The 21,017-nt window shown below is 42.7% G+C and overlaps 1 protein-coding gene across 4 annotated transcripts in view; it reads left to right on the top strand.

Annotated features, from left to right (window-relative positions):
* The window catches only part of LOC112263077 (voltage-dependent calcium channel subunit alpha-2/delta-2-like), a 296,787-nt gene that overhangs the window by 20,471 nt on the left and 255,299 nt on the right, over positions 1–21,017 (top strand). The gene's annotated exons all lie outside the window — the stretch shown is intronic.

The following is a 21,017-nucleotide window of genomic DNA, read 5'->3' as shown; positions in this document are numbered from 1 at the left end:
CTAATCGACCTGTCTCGGGTATCCTGGAAGTATATTGACCTCATCCCATCAGTAGAGGATGCCTGGTTATTCTTTAAAAGTGCTTTCCTCACCATCTTAAAAAAGCATGCACCATTCAAAATGTAGAACGAAGAACAGCTATAGCCCTTGGTTCACCCAAGACTTGACTGCCCTTGATCAGCACAAAACATCCTGTGGCTTTCTGCATTAGCATCGAATAGCCTCCGCGATATGCAACTTTTCAGGAAAGTCAGGAACCAATATACACATAGTCAGTTAGGAAATCGAAGGCTAGCTTTTTCAAACAGAAGTTTGCATCCTGTAGCACTAATTCCAAAACATTTTTGGGACACTGTAAAGTCCATGGAGAATAAGAGCACCTCTTCCAAGCTGCCAACTGCACTGAGTCTAGCCTCTCTGGGATAGGGGGCAGTATTTTCACGTCCGGATGAGAAGCATGCCCAAAGTAACTGCCTGCTACTCAGGCCCAGAAGCTAGGATTATTATTAGTATATTTGGATAGAAAGCACTCTGATATTTATAAAACTGTCTGAACAATGTCTGTGAGTATAACAGAACTGATTTGGCAGGGAAATCTTTTTTTGAGGTCAACCTGTTTTCCATTAGTTTTCTATGGCAAGCTCATTTTAATATAAATATGCTTGCAGTTCCTATGGCTTCCACTAGATGTCAACAGTCATTAGAAATTGGTTGATGTTTTTCCTTTGAGGAATGAAGAAGTAGCCCTTTCCTTTCTGGGAGTCGAGCCAAGTGGACTTTTGTTTGGGGCGAGCGACCTGAAGCTCGCTCCACTTTGATTTTATCCGCTATTGAACACAGTTTATCCCATCTTACATTTGATTGATTATTTATGTTTTAAAATACCTAGTAGGAAAGTAGGAAGTAGGAAAGTTGTTTGAAATGTGTGGACCAAGATTACAGGTAATTTATTAGATCATTTGTAGCCATGTTGGGTGAGTTGGAACCGGTGTTTTTCTGAATCAAACGAGCCAAATAAATGGACATTTTGGGGATATAACGATGGAATTAATCAAACAAAAGGACAATTTGTGATGTTTATGGGACATATTGGAGTGCCAACAGAAAAAGATCTTCAAAGATAAGGCATGAATTATATTGTTATTTCTGAGTTTTGTGTCGCGCCTGGAGGGTTGAAATATGATTGTCATGTGTTTGTTTGATGGGGTGCTGTACTCAGATAATAGCATGGTTTGCTTTCGCCGTAAAGCCTTTTTGAAATCTGACATGGTGGCTGGATTAAGAAGAAGTTAAGCTTTATTTTTGTGTATTGCACTTGTGATTGTATGAAAGTTAAATATTTCGAATAATTTAATTTTAATTTGTCGCTCTGCCATTTCACCGGATGTTGTCAAATCGATCCCGCTAACGGGATTTGATCCCAACACTGTCACCACCGATAAATCTACGACAATCGATCATTTCAATAAGCATTTTTCTACGGCTGGCCATGCTTTCCACCTGGCTACACCTACCCCGGCCAACAGCTTTGCACACCCTGTAGCAACTTGCCCAAGCGCCCCCGCTTCTCCTTCACCAAAATCCAGACAGATGATGTTCTGAAAGAGCTGAAAAATCTGGATCCCTACAAATCAGCTGGGCTAGACAATCTGGACCCTCTCATTCTAAAATTATCTGCCGAAATTGTTGCAACCCCTATTACTAGCCTGTTCAACCTCTCTTTCGTATCGTCTGAGATTTCCAAATATTGGAAAGCTGACATGGTCATTCCCCTCTTCAAAGGGGGAGACACTCCAGACCCAAACTGTTACAGACCTATATTCATCCTACCCTGCCTTTCTAAGGTCTTCGAAAGCCAAGTTAACAAACAGATTACCGACCATTTCGAATCCCACCATACCTTCTCCGCTATGCAATCTGGTTTCAGAGCTGGTCATGGGTGCACCTCAGCCATGCTCAAGGTCCTAAAAGATATCATAACCGCCATCGATAAGAGACATTTCTGTGCAGCCGTATTCATTGACCTGGCCAAGGCTTTCGACTCTGTCAATCACCACATTCTTATCGGCAGACTCAACAGCCTTGGTTTCTCAAATGATTGCCTCGCCTGGTTCACCAACTACTTCTCTGATAGAGTTCAGTGTGTCAAACTGGACGGTTCTGGCCTAGAATATGTGGACAACTACAAATACCTAGGTGTCTGGTTAGACTATAAACTCTCCTTCCAGACTCACATTAAGCATCTCCAATCCAAAATTAAATCTAGAATTGGCTTCCTATTTCACAACAAAGCATCCTTCACTCATGCTGCAAACAAACCCTATCCTACCGATCCTTGACCTCGGTAACATCATTTACAAAATAGCCTCCAATACTCTACTCAACAAATTGGATGTAGTCTATCACAGTGCCATCTGTTTTATCACCAAAGCCCCATATACTATCCACCACTGCAGCCCTCGCTTCATACTCGCCGCCAAACCCACTGGATCCAGGTCATCTACAAGTCTCTGCTAGGTAAAGCCCCGCCTTATCTCAGCTCACTGGTCACCATAGCAGCACCCACCCGTAGCACGCGCTCCAGCAGGTATATCTCACTGGACACCCCCAAAGCCAATTCTTCCTTTGGCCGCCTTTCCTTCCAGTTCTCTGCTGCCAATGAGCAGAGCAGCTCACAGATCACTGCACCTGTGCATAGCCCATCTGTAAATAGCCCACCCAACTACCTTTGCACCCCAGTATCTCTACTTGCACATGCATCTTCTGCACATCTACCATTCCAGTGTTTAATTGCTATATTGTATTTACTTCGCCACCATGGCCTATTTATTGCCTTACCCCCCTTATCCTACCTCATTTGTACTCACTGTATATAGACTTTTTCTACTGTATTATTGACTGTATGTTTGTTTATTCCATGTGTAACTCTGTGTTGTTGTTTGTGTCTAACTACTTTGCTTTATCTTGGCCAGGTTGCAGTTGTAAATGAGAACTTGTTCTCAACTAGCCTACCTGGTTAAATAAAGGTGAAATAAAAGTAGATAATATACAAAAGACATTTCAAATGTAATATTATGTCTTTATACAGTATTGTAACAATGTGCAAATGGTTAAAGTACAAAAGGAAAAATTAATAAACATATGGGTGATGGCTTTGTTATGGAAGTTTTGGGAATGGTTGTAGAATTTAGCGGCTATTTTCTGGATTTTGATAGAGGGTTTCGGCCTAATTTTGCTCTGCGTGTATTATTTAGTGTTTTACGTTGTACACTGAGGATATTTTTGTAGAATTCTGCATGCAGAGTCTCAATTTGGTGTTTGTCCCATTTTGTGAATTCTTGGTTGGTGGCTGGACCCCAGACCTCACAACCATAAAGGGCAATGGGTTCTATTACTGATTCAAGTATTTTTTAGCCAAATCCTAATTGGTATGTCAAATTCTATGTTCCTTTTGATGGCATAGAAGGCCCTTCTTGCCTTGTCTCTCAGATCGTTCACAGCTTTGTGAAAGTTACCTGTGGCGCTGATGTTTAGGCCAAGGTATGTATCGTTTTTAGTGTGCTCTAGGGAAACGGTGTCTAGATGGAATTTGTATTTGTGTTCCTGGCGACTGGAGCTTTTTTGGAACAACATTATTTTGGTCTTACTGAGATTTACTGTCAGGGCCCAGGTCTGGCAGAAACTGTGCAGAATATCTAGGTACACACTCCTTGGTTGGTGACAGAAGCACCAGATCATCAGCAAATAGTAGACATTTGTCTTCAGGTTTTAGTAGGGTGAGGCCGGGTGCTGCAGACATTCTAGTGCCCTCGCCAATTTGTTGATATATATGTTGAAGAGGGTCAGGCTTAAGCTGCATCCCTGTCTCACCCCACGGCCCTGTGCGTATTTTTCGCCTATTTTAACCACGCACTTGTTGTTTGTGTACATGGATTTTATAATGTTGTATGTTTTTCCCCCCAACACCACTTTCTATCCACTTTCTATTCTATTTGTATAGCAGACCCTCATGCCAAATTGGGTCAAAGGCTTTTTTGAAATCAACAAAGCATGAGAAGACTTTGCCTTTGTTTTGGTTTGTTTGTTTGTCAATTAGGGTGTGCAGAGTGAATACATGGTCTGTTGTAGAATAATTTGGAAAAAAGCCAATTTGTCATTTGCTCTGTACTGAGGAAATGTACAAGTCTGCTATTTATGATAATGCAGAGGGTTTTCCCAGGGTTGCTGTTGACGCATTTCCCACGGTAGTTATTGAGGTCAAATTTGTCCCCATATTTATGGATTGGGGTGATCAGTCCTTGGTTCCAACTATTGGGGAAGATGCCAGACCTAAGGATGATGTTAAAAAGTTTAAGTATAGCCAATTGTAATTTGTTGTCTGTATATTTTATCATTTCATGTAGGATACCATCAACACCACAGGCCTTTTTGGGTTGGATGGTTTGTATTTCATCCTGTAGTTCATTCAAGGTCATTGGATAATCCAGTGGGTTCTGGTCGTCTTTAATAGTTGTTTCTAAGATTTGTATTTGATCATGTATATGTTTTTGCTGTTTGTTCTTTGTTATAGAGCCAAAAAGATTGGAGTTTACCCATACATCTCCATTTTGGATAGATAGACTGTGTCATGACATTGGCCTCTTTGGGTATAGCAACCCCATCCCCCTCTCCCTGCCTCCCCCTTGCCTCCTTCAACTAGGCTGCTGTGGTCAGAGGTCGTAAATTCCCGAGAAGACCCTGCTACATGGCCACATAGTATAGAGAGAGTACATTTTCATAGAGGACAAAGGAAATCCTTCCACCTCACAGAACTTGAGGTACGAACAAATTTCATGTTCCGGAGAAAGTGTAAAAGATCGGTGAAGAATCCAGCTATGAACTGGTCCGTTTGTCACAACTTGGGGAAGCTCATGGGAGATGGTGTGGCCACATTACCATAACGTGGTTTATATAATAGCCTCAGATATGAGGTTTACATCTAATTGTTGTATAAGATGAATGAGTGAGTATGATACTGTTTGTATAATTGTGTTGTATGATTTTGGACTGTTTAATGAAGAAAAATACAATTCCCTTTTGATTTGAACTAAATCAGAGGACCGCCCCTGAGCCCAGTTAGGGTCAGACATCCTGGGACAGCCCTCTTCGGCCCTTCCGAATCACTATCGATACCGACAGAATAAGAACAAGTCTTTGATATTAATTACTAGTCTGCAGCTAGGAATTCACTATCATTGAACGCGAAGAACGACAGCCGCCGAAACATCCATACTATAACGAATGTCACTCTGAACAATCCCCTCTAACCACGACCGAGAGAGAGAGGGAGAGAGACGGACAATTCTACAAAAGAAATGAACTTTTCACCAACGATCAAGACGACACACTGAGCGTAAATATATATATTGATTGCAATTGTTCCAGAATGAGTGAGCGTTCATGTGCAAAGGATTAGCATTTCAATTGTTAGAATTATCACTTTGTAGTGACTTCTTATTCGACCCCCACTTCCCCTTTTGTCTAACAAGCTGCCATGCCGGTTTAGCCCACTAGGGCACATTCCCCTATCATTTCTTGGAACCACATTTACCTTGTTTGCTTGTTTATGCATTTCTGTGAATGACTTAGTTAGTAATAAATAAATGATTTAAGATAATTGATGTATGGATGACTCATAGTGAAGACTGGGTTCGTGCAGATAACCAACAATTTACGACATTTGGAATGAGACTAACGTGAGGTAAAGTAAATAATTAATTAATTTGAAGATGAATTGATCAGATAAAATATCTGAAAAGTTATTTTAGGAAATGATAACTTTGTCATCTGAATATTTTTCCTTGGTGCCCCGACTTCCTAGTAATTACGGTTACATGATTAATCAGTCTAATCGCGTAATAACTAATTAAAGAGAATCTTAGATTAGTCTTCAGTTAATGATAGTAAAGACACGACAACTGTAATTATTCATGTTGTTGTTTGTTTGTGTTTTCCAATTTCCCCAGAAGTGGTTAGAGTCTATGGATTCTTCAGTTACATTGAGCTGATTTCTGACGTACTGTTCCTTATTTTTCCGTAGTGTATTTCTGTATTGTTTTAGTGATTCACCATAGTGAAGGTGTAGACTCAGGTTTCCTGGTCTCTATGTTTTTGGTTGGACAGGTTTCTCATTTTCTTTTTTAGGTTTTTGCATTCTTCATCAAACCATTTGTCATTGTTGTTCATTTTCATAGGTTTTCTGTTGGACATTTTTAGATTTGATGGGGAAGCTGAGAGGTCAAATATACTATTTAGATTTTCTACTGCCAACTTTACACCTTCACTATTACAGTGGAACGTTTTGTCCAGGAAGTTGTCTAAAAGGGATTGAATTTGTTGTTGCATAATTGTTTTTTGGTAGGTTTCCACACTACATTCCTTCCATCTATAGCATTTCTTAATATTACTGAACGTTCTGAGAGACTCTGGGTTGAGGTCAGTGATTAAGTAGTCTACGGTAGTACTGCCAAGAGATGAGCTATAGGTGTACCTACCGTAGGAGTCCCCCTCTCTCTCTCTCTCTCTCTCTCTCTCTCTCTCTCTCTCTCTCTCTCTCTCTCTCTCTCCCCTCTCTCTCTCTCTCTCTCTCTCTCTCTCTCTCTCTCTCTCTCTCTCTCCCCCTGAAGCTCTCTACTGTTCTCTCTGCTTCTGGTCCTCTCTCTCTCTCTCTCTCTCCCCCTACTAAACTCTCCTCTCTCTCTCTCTCTCTCTCTGAATCTAGGTCTACTGTTGTATTGCTTCTGGTCCAAATGGAATCAACACCAGCCGTGTGTCTACAGTATGTACTAAACTCTAGAGACCACACACATCTGGCCTCCTGTTTCTGTACTCTAGAGATGACACACATCTGGCCTCCTGTTTCTGTTTCTGTAGAGACGACACACATCTGGCCTCTTGTTTCTGTAGTCTAGAGACGACACACATCTGGCCTCCTGTTTCTGTTCCTGTAGTCTAGAGACGACACACATCTGGCCTCCTGTTTCTGTTTCTGTAGTCTAGAGACGACACACACATCTGGCCTCTTGTTTCTGTTTCTGTACTCTAGAGACGACACACATCTGGCCTCCTGTTTCTGTTTCTGTACTCTAGAGACGACACACTTCTGGCCTCTTGTTTCTGTTTCTGTACTCTAGAGACGACACACATCTGGCATCCTGTTTCTGTTTCTGTACTCTAGAGACGACACACATCTGGCCTCCTGTTTCTGTTTCTGTACTCTAGAGACGACACACATCTGGCCTCCTGTTTCTGTTTCTGTACTCTAGAGACGACACACATCTGGCCTCCTGTTTCTGTTTCTGTACTCTAGAGACGACACACATCTGGCCTCCTGTTTCTGTAGTCTAGAGACGACACACATCTGGCCTCCTGTTTCTGTTTCTGTACTCTAGAGACGACACACATCTGGCCTCCTGTTTCTGTACTCTAGAGACGACACACACATCTGGCCTCTTGTTTCTGTACTCTAGAGACGGCACACATCTGGCCTCTTGTTTCTGTAATCTATAGAGACGACACACATCTGGCCTCCTGTTTATGAACTCTAGAGACGGCACACATCTGGCCTCTTGTTTCTGTACTCTAGAGACGACACACATCTGGCCTCCTGTTTCTGATTCTGTTCCTCTGTCAGTGCTAGTGGTGGTGGCTAAGTGGTTTAGGTGTTTGGGTGGGCGGAGCGATGATGGTTGTTGTTGGTTGGCATGGGGATGTGTTGGTTGTTCTGACGTTGTAGCTTGATACAAAGATTATTTGCATTGTCTTACAGAGAAATACAATTTGGTATGTTGTTAAATCACTGATATACAGGCTTTGATGTTCCTAGTTTGTGTCAATATTCATTGAATAGGAATATGTGTGAATTTCCATAAGCAAATAAAGCATGTGTATTTGTTTGTGTTTGCGCTGTCAGAAGGAATGAAATTGAGTGTATGTTGTGGGAATGGTAACTATTAGTCTAGACTAGTTAGTCTAATCTGTTTCAGTGAGTACTGGCGGCTGGTACCCTAACAGTTAATAGTGTTGGGCCAGTAACCGAAAGGTTGCAAGTTCGAATCCCCCGAGCCGACTAGGTGAAAAGTCTGTCGATGTGCTCTTGAGCAAGGTACTTAGTGTGTATGTGTTAGTCTAAGGACTGTGTGCATGCGCGATAGTTGGTGTGAAAAAACATTTATCACGGCCCCAAACAGGAGTTGTCACAGGGTGTGCTAAATGGCCCAGCATGCCTAGAAAAGCCATTTTCTAAATGGATGCCTCTCTCTATACGTGTGTCTGATAGAAATCTTCCCAGGGCTATGCCGGCTGGTAACAAGATTGCCTCCCTTCACGCCCTCTTCCTCTCAATGAGTAGTTTATTCTCAGAGTTTTAAAAAATCACAGTAAAGAGTCTGCAAATATTTTTTCGTTTGTCTTACGCTGAGAGAGTGAAGGGAGGAAGTTGAATTTAATGTGATCTATTCTGTGCCTCTTGGTTTAGATTTTCAAGCAGATAGATTGTGGGTATTTAGTGAAGGAGAGAAAGGGCAGAGAGGATGTGCTTGGTGAGAGAGAGAAGTAGGGTCGATATTGAAGGGTTTAAATTCAGGGGTAGACTGATGAATGAGAGAGAGGGTAGGTGTTTTTAGAATAGGAGGGGATTTGTGTGAGGGTATGGATGGATGATTTGACAACAAGAACAGATATTAGGAGAACATGAACATATTTATAGAGACATCATTAGAGATGCATGATTTGAGAGAGAGAGAGAGAGAGAGATAATAGAGAGAGAGAATAGATAGAACGAGATAATGGAGAGAGAGAGAGCCTCTAATGAGGGAAGAAGGATGCTCTTTTCTGTCTCTCTCTTCCTCATTATAATCCTCATTGCTATGATCTGTTCTGTTCTGAGAGAGGCTGCTGTGCTGTGGTGGACACTGGCATTCTTTTCATATCCTCAGGCTTAGTCAGACCTGTTTTGAGAATAATACCGTAGGATTACACCCACACACTTTCACCATGGGCTGGGCTACAGTAACTCTAGAGTTGATCAGAAAACACACACACGCACGCACGCAGGCACACACACACACAGTTATGGCCATTTTTTCAACCCCTTTTCTAGAGAGATTCTTAAACTGCAAAGCACTGTAACATATGTTGGGCTCTTAATTCATTTCAATAAGAAGGGCCTAATCAGCATGAATCATTTAGCCTCATACACATGACGGCTCCTTAACCCTATATGCCCTGCACAGTACCAATAATTTACCACATACTGCGCTGCACTGGGCCTCTCTACCTCCCTCTTCCTCTCTTTTATCCCTCAACCTTCTCTCCTGGTCTCTTAACCATGGTTATGGAATATAGCCTGGGAGTGGCAGACTGGGCTGATCCTAGTCTCTCCTAGTTTGTCTGTGAGGAAGACACACTGAGCTCCAGTATGAAGCCCAGGGGGAACAGTGAGCTGCAGTATGAAGACCAGGGGAAACACTGAGCTGCAGTATGAAGCCCAGGGGAACACTGAGCTGCAGTATGAAGCCCAGGGGAACACTGAGCTGCAGTATGAAGCCCAGGGGAACACTGAGCTGCAGTATGAAGCCCAGGGGGAACACTGAACGCCAGGATGAAGCCCAGAGGGAACACTGAGCTCCAGTATGAAGCCCAGGGGAAACACTGAGCTGCAGTATGAAGCCCAGGGGGAACACTGAGCGTCAGTATGAAGCCCAGGGGAAACACTGAGCGCCAGTATGAAGCCCAGGGGAACACTGAGCGCCAGTATGAAGCCCAGAGGGAACACTGAGCTCCAGTATGAAGCCCAGGGGAAACACTGAGCGCCAGTATGAAGCCCAGAGGGAACACTGAGCTCCAGAATGAAGCCCAGGGGGAACACTGATCTCCAGTATGAAGCCCAGGGGAATGTGTGTGGGAAGACCAGGATCAGAGAGAATTCAAATTAGAACACTTCAGATTCACTGATCCTTCAACAAATACAGAGAAGAGAGGATACACACACACACATACAGTTGAAGTTGGAAGTTTACATATACCTTGTTTACATACACATCTGGTCTTGAATTCAAACAAACAGTAGCCCAGGCCAATGAAGCGACACAATGGTTGTACAATATTAGGAGGAAATATATAGTGCCTTGCGAAAGTATTCGGCCCCCTTGAACTTTGCGACCTTTTGCCACATTTCAGGCTTCAAACATAAAGATATAAAACTGTATTTTTTTGTGAAGAATCAACAACATGTGGGACACAATCATGAAGTGGAACGACATTTATTGGATATTTCAAACTTTTTTAACAAATCAAAAACTGAAAAATTGGGCGTGTATATACAGTTGAAGTCAGAAGTTTACTTACACCTTAGCAAAATACATTTCAACTCAGGCTTTCACAATTCCTGTCATTTATTCCCAGTACAAATCCCTGTCTTAGGTCAGTTAAGATCACCACCAAGAATGTGAAATGTCAGAATAATAGTAGAGAGAATGATTTATTTCAACTTTTATTTCTTTCTCCACATTCCCAGTGGGTCAGAAGTTTACATACACTCAATTAGTATTTGGTAACATTGTCTTTAAATTGTTTAACTTGGGTCAAACGTTTCAGGTAGCCTTCCACAAGCTTCCCACAATAAGTTGGTTGAATGTTGGCCCATTCCTCCTGACAGAGTTGGTGTAACTGAGTCAGGTTTGTAGGCCTCCTGGCTCACACACACTTTTTCAGTTCTGCCCACAGATTTTCTATAGGATTGAGGTCAGGGCTTTGTGATGGCCACTCCAATACCTTGACTTAGCTGTCTTGAAGCTATTTTGCCACCACTTTGGAAGTATGTTTGGGGTCATTGTCCTTTTGGAAGACCCATTTGCAACCAAGCTTTACCTTCCTGACTGATGTCTTGAGATGTTGCTTCAATATATCCACATAATTTTCTTTCCTCATGATACCATCTATTTTGTGAAGTACACCAGTCCCTCCTGCAGCAAAGCACCCCCACAACATGATGCTGCCACCCCAGTGCTTCACGGTTGGGATGGTGTTCTTCGGCTTGCAAGCCTCCCCCTTTTTCCTCCAAACATAACGATGGTCATTATGGCCAAACAGTTCTATTTTTGTTTCATCAGACCAGAGGACATTTCTCCAAAATGTATGATCTTTTTCCCCATGAGCAGTTGCAAACCATAGTCTGGCTTTTTTTATGGTGGTTTTGGAGCAGTGGCTTCTTCCTTGCTGAGTGGCCTTTCAGGTTATGTTGATATAGGACTCGGTTTACTGTGGATATAGATACTTTTGTACCTGTTTCCTCTAGCATCTTTACCAGATCCTTTGCTGTTGTTCTGGGATTGATTTGCACTTTTCGCACCAAAGTACGTTCATCTCTAGGACACAGAACGGGTCTCCTTCCTGAGCGGTCTGATGGCTGCGTGGTCCCATGGTGTTTATACTTGCGTACTATTGTTTATACAGATGAACGTGGTGCCTTCAGGCATTTGGAAATTGCTCCCAAGGATGAACCAGACTTGTGGAGGTGTACAATTTATTTTCTGAGGTCTTAGCTGATTTATTTTGGTTTTCCCATGATGTCAAGCAAAGAGGCACTGAGTTTGAAGGTAGGCCTTGAAATACAGCCACAGGTACACCTCCAATTGACTCAAATGATGTCTATTAGCCTATCAGAAGCTTCTAAAACCATTACATCATTTTCTGGATTTTTTCAAGCTGTTTAAAGGCACAGTCAACGAGCAGATCATTTCATATGTAGACTTCTGACCCACTGGAATTGTGATACAGTGATTTAGAAGTGAAATAATCTGTCTGTAATCAATTGTTGGAAAAATGACTTGTGTCACGTACAATGTAGATGTCCTAACCGACTTGCTAAAACTATAGTTTGTTAACAAGATATTTGTGGAGGGGAGGAGATACTGAGTGTTACTTTTGATTTTGACCCCCTTTTGTTCAGGGACACATTATTGTTCAACTTGTTCAGTTTATGTCGAAGTTGTTGTTATGTTCATACAAATATTTACACATGTTAAGTTTCCTGAAAATAAACGCAGTTGACAGTGAGAGGATTTTTTTTTTTTTTGCAGAGTTTAGTAACCAAAAAAGTGTTAAACAACCGATCCCAAGAAGTTTTAAACAAATCAAAATATATTTTATATTTGAGATTCTTCACCCTTTGAGATTCTTCCCCCTTTGCCTTTATGACAGCTTAGCACACTCTTGGCATTCTCTCAACCAGCTTAACCTGGAATGCTTTTCTAACAGGCTTGAAGGAGTTCCCACATACAGTGGGGCAAAAAAGTTTTCAGTCAGCCACCAATTGTGCAAGTTCTCCCACTTAAAAAGATGAGAGAATACTTATTTTCCACCATAATTTGCAAATAAATTCATTAAAAATCCTACAATGTGATTTTCTGGATTATTTTTCTCATTTTGTCTGTCATAGTTGAAGTGTACCTATGATGAAAATTACAGGCCTATCTCATATTTTTAAGTGGGTGAACTTGCACAATTGGAGGCTGACTAAATACTTTTTTGCCCCACTGGATGCTGAGCACTTGTTGGCTGCATTTCCTTAACTCTGCGGTCCAACTCATCCCAAACCATCTCAATTGGGATAAGTTTGGGTGATTGTGGAGGCCAGGTCATCTGATGCAGCATTCCATCAGTCTCCTTTTTGGTCAAATAGCCCTTACACATCCTGGAAGTGTGTTTTGGGTCATTGTCCTGTTGAAAAATAAATGATAGTCTCACTAAGCGTAAACCAGATGGGATGGCTTATCGCTGCAGAATGCTGTGGTAGCCATGCTGGTTAAGTGTGCCTTCAATTCTAAATAAATCACAGACAGTGTCACCAGCAAAGCACCTCCACACCATCACACCTCCTTCTCCATAATTCCTGGTGTGAATCACACATGCGGTGATCATCTGTCCACCTACTCATAAAGACACCGTGGTTGGAACCAAATATTTCAAATTTGGACTCATCAGACGAAAGGACAGATTTCCACCGGTCTAATGTACATTGCTCGTGTTTCTTGGCCAAAGCAAGTATCTTCTTCCTATTGGTGTCCTTTAGTAGTGGTTTCTTTGCAGCAATTCAACCATGAAGGCCTGATTCATGCAGTCTCCTCTGAGCAGTTGATGTTGAGATGTGTCTGTTACTTGAACTCTGTGAAGAATTTATTTGGGCTGTAATCTGACGTGCAGTTATTCTAATTAATTTATCCTCTGCAGCAGAGGAAACTCTGGGTCTTCATTTCCTGTGGAGGTCCTCATGGGAGCCAGTTTCATCATAGCGCTTAATGGTTTATGCGACTGCACTTGAAGAAACGTTCAAATCAAATCAAATCAAATTGATATCTATAGCCCTTCTTACATCAGCTGATATCTCAAAGTGCTGTACAGAAACCCAGCCTAAAACCCCAAACAGCAAGCAATGCAGGTGTAGAAGCACGGTGGCTAGGAAAAACCTAGAAAGGTCAAAACCTAGGAAGAAACCTAGAGATGAACCATGCTATGAGGGGTGGCCAGTCCTGTTCTGGCTGTGCTGGGTGGAGATTGTAACAGAACATGGCCAAGATGTTCAAATGTTCATAAATGACCAGCATAGCCAAATAATAATAATCACAGTAGTTGTCGAGGGTGCAGCAAGTCAGCACCTCAGGAGTAAATGTCAGTTGGCTTTTCATAGCCAATCATCAAGAGTATCTCTACCGCTCCTGCTGTCTCTAGAGAGTTGAAAACAGCAGGCCTGGGACAGGTAGGTACGTCCGGTGAACAGGTCAGGGTTCCATAGCCGCAGGCAGAACAGTTGAAACTGGAGCAGCAGCACGGCCAGGTGGACTGGGGACAGCAAGGAGTCATCATGCCAGGTAGTCCTGAGGCATGGTCCTAGGGCTCAGGTCCTCCGAGAAAGAGAAAGAAAGAGAGAAAGAGAGAATTAGGGAGAGCATACTTAAATTCACACAGGACACCCGATAAGATAGGAGAAGTACTCCAGATATAACAAACTGACCCTAGACCCCTGACACATAAAATACTGCATCATAAATACTGGAGGCTGAGACAGGAGGGGTCAGGAGACACTGTGGCCCCATCCGTTAAAACCCCCAGACACGGCCAAACAGGAAGGATATAACCCCAAAATTCATTTTTTTTTTTTAATATGTAACTTTCACACATTAACAAGTCTAATACAGCAAATGAAGCAAATAAACATATTGTTAATCTACCCATCGTGTCCGATTTCAAAAATGCTTTACAGCGATAGCATCACATATGATTATGTTAGGTCATAGCCAAGTCGAAAAAACACACAGCCATTTTCCCAGCCAAAGATAGGAGTCACAAAAAGCAGAAATATAGATAAAAATAATCACTAACCTTTGATGATCTTCATCAGAGGACACTCATAGGACATCATGAAACACAATACATGTATGTTTTGTTCAATAATATGCATATTTATATCCAAAAATCTCAGTTTACATTGGCGCCTTACGTGCAGTAATGTTTTGATTCCAAAACATCCGGTGATTTTGCAGAAATACTCATAATAAATATTGATAAAAGATACAAGTGTTATTCACATAATTAAAGAGAAGCTTCTCCTTAATGCAACCACTGTGTCAGATTTTTTTTAAACTTTACGGAAAAAGCATAATCTGAGAACGGCGCTCAGAACCCAAAACAGCCAGAGGAATATCCACCATTTTGGAATCAACAAAGTTAGAAACAATATACACAACAATACTATAAATATTCACTTACATTTGATGATCTTCATCAGAAGGCACTCCCAGGAATCCCAGGTCGACAATAAATGACTGATTTGTTCCATAAAGTTCCATAAAGTCCGTCATTTATGTCCAAATAGCCACTTGTTGTTAGCGTGTTCAGCCCAGTAATCCATCTTCATGAGGCTCAGGCACTTCATCCAGACAAAAACTTGAAATGTTCCGTTACAGTTTCTAACATCAAATCAAATCAAATCAAATTTTATTTGTCACATACACATGGTTAGCAGATGTTAATGCGAGTGTAGCGAAATGCTTGTGCTTCTAGTTCCGACAATGCAGTAATAACGAGCAAGTAATCTAACTAACAATTCCAAAAAAACTACTGTCTTATACACAGTGTAAGGGGATAAAGAATATGTACATAAGGATATATGAATGAGTGATGGTACAGAGCAGCATAGGCAAGATACAGTAGATGATATCGAGTACAGTATATACATATGAGATAAGTATGTAAACCAAGTGGCATAGTTAAAGTGGCTAGTGATACATGTATTACATAAGGATGCAGTCGATGATATAGAGTACAGTATCAACGTATGCATATGAGATGAATAATGTAGGGTAAGTAACATTATATAAGGTAGCATTGTTTAAAGTGGCTAGTGATATATTTACATCATTTCCCATCAATTCCCATGATTAAAGTGGCTGGAGTAGAGTCAGTGTCATTGACAGTGTGTTGGCAGTAGCCACTCAATGTTAGTGGTGGCTGTTTAACAGTCTGATGGCCTTGAGATAGAAGCTGTTTTTCAGTCTCTCGGTCCCAGCTTTGATGCACCTGTACTGACCTCGCCTTCTGGATGACAGCGGGGTGAACAGGCAGTGGCTCGGGTGGTTGATGTCCTTGATGATCTTTATGGCCTTCCTGTAGCATCGGGTGGTGTAGGTGTCCTGGAGGGCAGGTAGTTTGCCCCCGGTGATGCGTTGTGCAGACCTCACTACCCTCTGGAGAGCCTTACGGTTGAGGGCGGTGCAGTTGCCATACCAGGCGGTGATACAGCCCGCCAGGATGCTCTCGATTGTGCATCTGTAGAAGTTTGTGAGTGCTTTTGGTGACAAGCCGAATTTCTTCAGCCTCCTGAGGTTGAAGAGGCGCTGCTGCGCCTTCCTCACGATGCTGTCTGTGTGAGTGGACCAATTCAGTTTGTCTGTGATGTGTATGCCGAGGAACTTAAAACTTGCTACCCTCTCCACTACTGTTCCATCGATGTGGATGGGGGTGTTCCCTCTGCTGTTTCCTGAAGTCCACAATCATCTCCTTAGTTTTGTTGACGTTGAGTGTGAGGTTATTTTCCTGACACCACACTCCGAGGGCCCTCACCTCCTCCTTGTAGGCCGTCTCGTCGTTGTTGGTAATCAAGCCTACCACTGTTGTGTCGTCCGCAAACTTGATGATTGAGTTGGAGGCGTGCATGGCCACGCAGTCGTGGGTGAACAGGGAGTACAGGAGAGGGCTCAGAACGCACCCTTGTGGGGCCCCAGTGTTGAGGATCAGCGGGGAGGAGATGTTGTTGCCTACCCTCACCACCTGGGGGTGGCCCGTCAGAAAGTCCAGTACCCAGTTGCACAGGGCGGGGTCGAGACCCAGGGTCTCGAGCTTGATGACGAGCTTGGAGGGTACTATGGTGTTGAATGCCGAGCTGTAGTCGATGAACAGCATTCTCACATAGGTATTCCTCTTGTCCAGATGGGTTAGGGCAGTGTGCAGTGTGGTTGAGATTGCATCGTCTGTGGACCTATTTGGGCGGTAAGCAAATTGGAGTGGGTCAAGGGTGTCAGGTAGGGTGGAGGTGATATGGTCCTTGACTAGTCTCTCAAAGCACTTCATGATGACGGATGTGAGTGCTACGGGCGGTAGTCGTTTAGCTCAGTTACCTTAGCTTTCTTGGGAACAGGAACAATGGTGGCCCTCTTGAAGCATGTGGGAACAGCAGACTGGTATAGGGATTGATTGAATATGTCCGTAAACACACCGGCCAGCTGGTCTGCGCATGCTCTGAGGGCGCGGCTGGGGATGCCGTCTGGGCCTGCAGCCTTGCGAGGGTTAACACGTTTAAATGTCTTACTCACTTCGGCTGCAGTGAAGGAGAGACCGCATGTTTCCGTTGCAGGCCGTGTCAGTGGCACTGTATTGTCCTCAAAGCGGGCAAAAAGTTATTTAGTCTGCCTGGGAGCAAGACATCCTGGTCCGTGACTGGGCTGGGTTTCTTCCTGTAGTCCGTGATTGACTGTAGACCCTGCCACATGCCTCTTGTGTCTGAGCCGTTGAATTGAGATTCTAATTTGTCTCTGTACTGGCGCTTAGCTTGTTTGATAGCCTTGCGGAGGGAATAGCTGCACTGTTTGTATTCAGTCATGTTACCAGACACCTTGCCCTGATTAAAAGCAGTGGTTCGTGCCTTCAGTTTCACACGAATGCTGCCATCAATCCACGGTTTCTGGTTAGGGAATGTTTTAATCGTTGCTATGGGAACGACATCTTCAACGCACGTTCTAATGAACTCGCACACCGTATCAGCGTATTCGTCAATGTTGTTGTCTGACGCAATACGAAACATCTCCCAGTCCACGTGATGGAAGCAGTCTTGGAGTGTGGAGTCAGCTTGGTCGGACCAGCGTTGGACAGACCTCAGCGTGGGAGCTTCTTGTTTTAGTTTCTGTCTGTAGGCAGGGATCAACAAAATGGAGTCGTGGTCAGCTTTTCCGAAAGGGGGGCGGGGCAGGGCCTTATATGCGTCGCGGAAGTTAGAGTAACAATGATCCAGGGTCTTTCCACCCCTGGTTAACATGTCAAACGATGTATGGAATCAATCGTTAGGATGTTTTTAACATAAAACATCAATAATATTCCAACTGGAGAATTCCTTTGTCTTCAGAAAAACATTGGAACGAGAGGTAACTCTGTCGGGAGCGCACGTCATGAGACCGAGGCACTCTGCCAGACCACTGACTCAAAGAGGTCTCATGAGCCCCTCCTTTATAGTAGAATCCTCAATCCAGTTTCTAAATATTGTTGTTATCTAGTGGAAGCCCTAGGAAGTGCAACCTCATCCATTTCTCAATGTGTATTCGGTAGGCCAAGCTTTGAAAAACTACAAACCTCAGATGTCCCAATTCCTGGTTGGATTTTTCTCAGGTTTTCGCCTGCCATATGAGTTATGTTATACTCACAGACATCATTCAAACAGTTTTAGAAACTTCAGCGTGTTTTCTATCCAATACTAATAATACTATGCATATATTATATTTTCATCCAAAAGTGAAAATGCTGCCCCCTATCCCAAAAAGGTTAAAGTAATGATGGACTGTTGTTTCTCTTTGCTTATTTGAGCTGGTCTTGACATAATATAGACTATTGTCTTTTACCAAATAGCACTAAATTCTGTATTCCCACACTACCTTGTCACAACACAACTGATTAGCTTAAATTAATTTATAACAAGGCACACCTTTTAATTGAAATGCATTCCAGGTGACTACCTTATGAAGCTGGTTGAGAGAATGCAAAGAGTGTACAAAGCTGTCATCAAAGCAAAGTGTGGCTACTTTGAAGAATCTCAAATATAATATATATTTTGATTTGTTGTACACTTAGTTGTTTACTACATGATTCCATGTGTGCTTTTGATGTTTTCACTATTATTCTACAATGTAGAAAATGTTAAAAAATAATGAAAAACCCCTGAATGAGTAGGTGTGTCCAAACTTTTGACTGGTACTGTATATACAGTGCATTCTGAAAGTATTTAGACCCTTTGACTCAATCCACATTTTGTTAGGTTACAGCCTTGTTCTTTTCTTTTAGAAATAATAAATTAACTGAAATATCACATTTACATAAGTATTATTTGAGGAGTTTCTCACATTCTTCTTTGTAGATCCTCTCAAGATCTGTCAGGTTGGATGGGGAGCGTTGCTGTACAGCTTTTTTCAGGTCTCTCCAGAGATGTTAGATCGGGTTCAAGTCCGGGCTCTGGCTGGGCCACTCAATGGCTGTGTTGTCTTGGCTGTGTGCTTAGGGTCATTGTCCTATTGGATGGTGACCCTTCCCCCCAATCTGATGTCCTGAGCACTCTAGAGCATGTTTTCATCAAGGATCTCTCTGTGCTTTTCTCCGTTCATCTTTCCCTCAATCCTGACTAGAATATCCTCCAAACACCGGCATCTCGGGCATTATCACTTAAATATACCACGGCTTTCAGCCAATCAGCGTTCAGGACTCGAACCCCCCAGGTTTATTCAACAAGACCTGTTGATATTGTTGAATTTGACTTGTTTTTTTATCAATACACTAGTGTTAACTTTCCTGCTAAGCTTTATCACCAGTATCTTCATTCCAATAATTATAATGTGATACAGCATTTTTGACATCTCTATCATCCCTGTGTATTTCCTAGCTGAGCTGTGTTCTCTTCCCAGAGCAAAGCCAGCTGAATGGGAATCAATAGAGTGGGATTTGAGGATACTGCTCACCATGTGGCATGTTGCCAGCATGCAGTGTTATGTCATTTCTGGACACATAAACATCTTATATCATTTGTTGCTCTGCTTGATTCCAGCATAGTGGATTGCCCTATAAAGCTTTTTTTTAAAGTAGCTTTACTGAATGTTAGAGGGGAATATGTTTCCCCCTTCATATCATGACCGTCAAGACTCATTTAGCATTGCACAGAGCTGTGCACAGCCTTCTCTATGAAGTTCACTAACTAATGGTACATTGGGGGGCAGATATGTGTAGCTAATGGCTGCTTTATAAATGAGAGGAGAACTGTGCACACATGTATCCTGCTGCTTCTGATTTCTCTAGTGGAGAAAGACCATGGTGCATTTTGTTAAAGGAAGACAGTATAGTAGAATGTCAGAATGGGATTAGAATGCTTTTAAAAGCCTACTGCCCATCAGAGGAGGGGGCTTTTTGGCTAGGCTGCACATCTCTTCTCCTCTCCTTCTCCTGCTTTGGAACAGAACTGTTATTTGCACTGGGTGTGTGCGTGTCTAATTTCTATCTTTCTCTGATTTCCCTGTTTCTGAGCGTAGCTGACAGATAGAGAGAAGGGTTTTACCTTCTCTCAAGGTCATGACGCAGCAGGAGGAAAATGAAAGGTGCAACATCAGGAGTAGGTTTATAAAATAATAGGTGATACATAGAAATATATTTACAACCATTTAGGCCTACTTTCTTATGTTGAAACAGAAATGTAGAGTGACATTTTGGAGCTCTGGATGATCTCAGGAGCGAGGTGAATCATGCTTCTTTTGCATACCAGTTTATAGAGAAGAATGCTTATGTCTCAGAGGGTATGTAAGTGAGTGAGTTTTATGTCAGACACTGTGGCTCACTAACTCTCCTTCACCTGCAGTTATTTCATCATCCGGTAGGAATCATAGGTTTGAGGTGGGTAGACCTCAAACCTATACAGATATCGATTTTCCTAAAGACATTTGAAATGTCATATTTATCAGGAATCAAGGTAAGACCCAAGTGCAGACTGTGTGAAGTAACAATGTTTATTTTAACCATGGGGCCAGGCAAATGACGGGTCAAGGCAGGCAGGGGTCGATAATCCAGAGCAGTGGCCAAGGTACATGACGGCAGGCAGGCTCAGGGTCAGGTCAGGCAGAGGTTGGTAATCCAGAGGTGGAGCAAAGGTACAGGGCGGCAGGCAGGCTCAGGGTCAGGTCAGGCAGAGGTAGGTAATCCAGAGGTGGAGCAAAGGTACCGGGCGGCAGGCAGGCTCGAGGTCAGGGCAGGCAGTATGGTCAGGCAGGTGGGTTCACAGTCAAGGCAGGAAAGGATCAAAACCAGGAGGACTAGCAAAAAACAGAGAAGAGGAAAAAGCAGGATCACAGAGTAACACACTGGTTGATTTGACAAAACAAGACGAACTGGCACAGACAGACAGAAAACACAGGTATAAATTCCCAGGGGACAATGGGGAAGATAGGTGACACCTGGAGGGGGTGGAGACAAGCAACAGATCAGGGTGTGAGAAGGCATTTGACTTCAGATTCTTGTAGGGTGAGGCTGGGTGCCGCAGACTGTTCTAGTGACCTTGCCAATTTGTTGATATATATGTTGAAGATGGTGGGGCTTAAGCTAAAACCCTGTCTCACCCCATGGTCCCGTGGAAAAGAAATGTGTGTGTTATTTGCCAATTTTAACCGCACACTTGTTGTTTG

This window comes from Oncorhynchus tshawytscha, linkage group LG02 (assembly GCF_018296145.1).
Source record: "Oncorhynchus tshawytscha isolate Ot180627B linkage group LG02, Otsh_v2.0, whole genome shotgun sequence".
Lineage (NCBI taxonomy): Eukaryota > Metazoa > Chordata > Actinopteri > Salmoniformes > Salmonidae > Oncorhynchus > Oncorhynchus tshawytscha.
The sequence above is the reverse complement of the archived record's forward strand: the minus strand, read 5'-3'. Positions and strand labels throughout refer to the sequence as shown.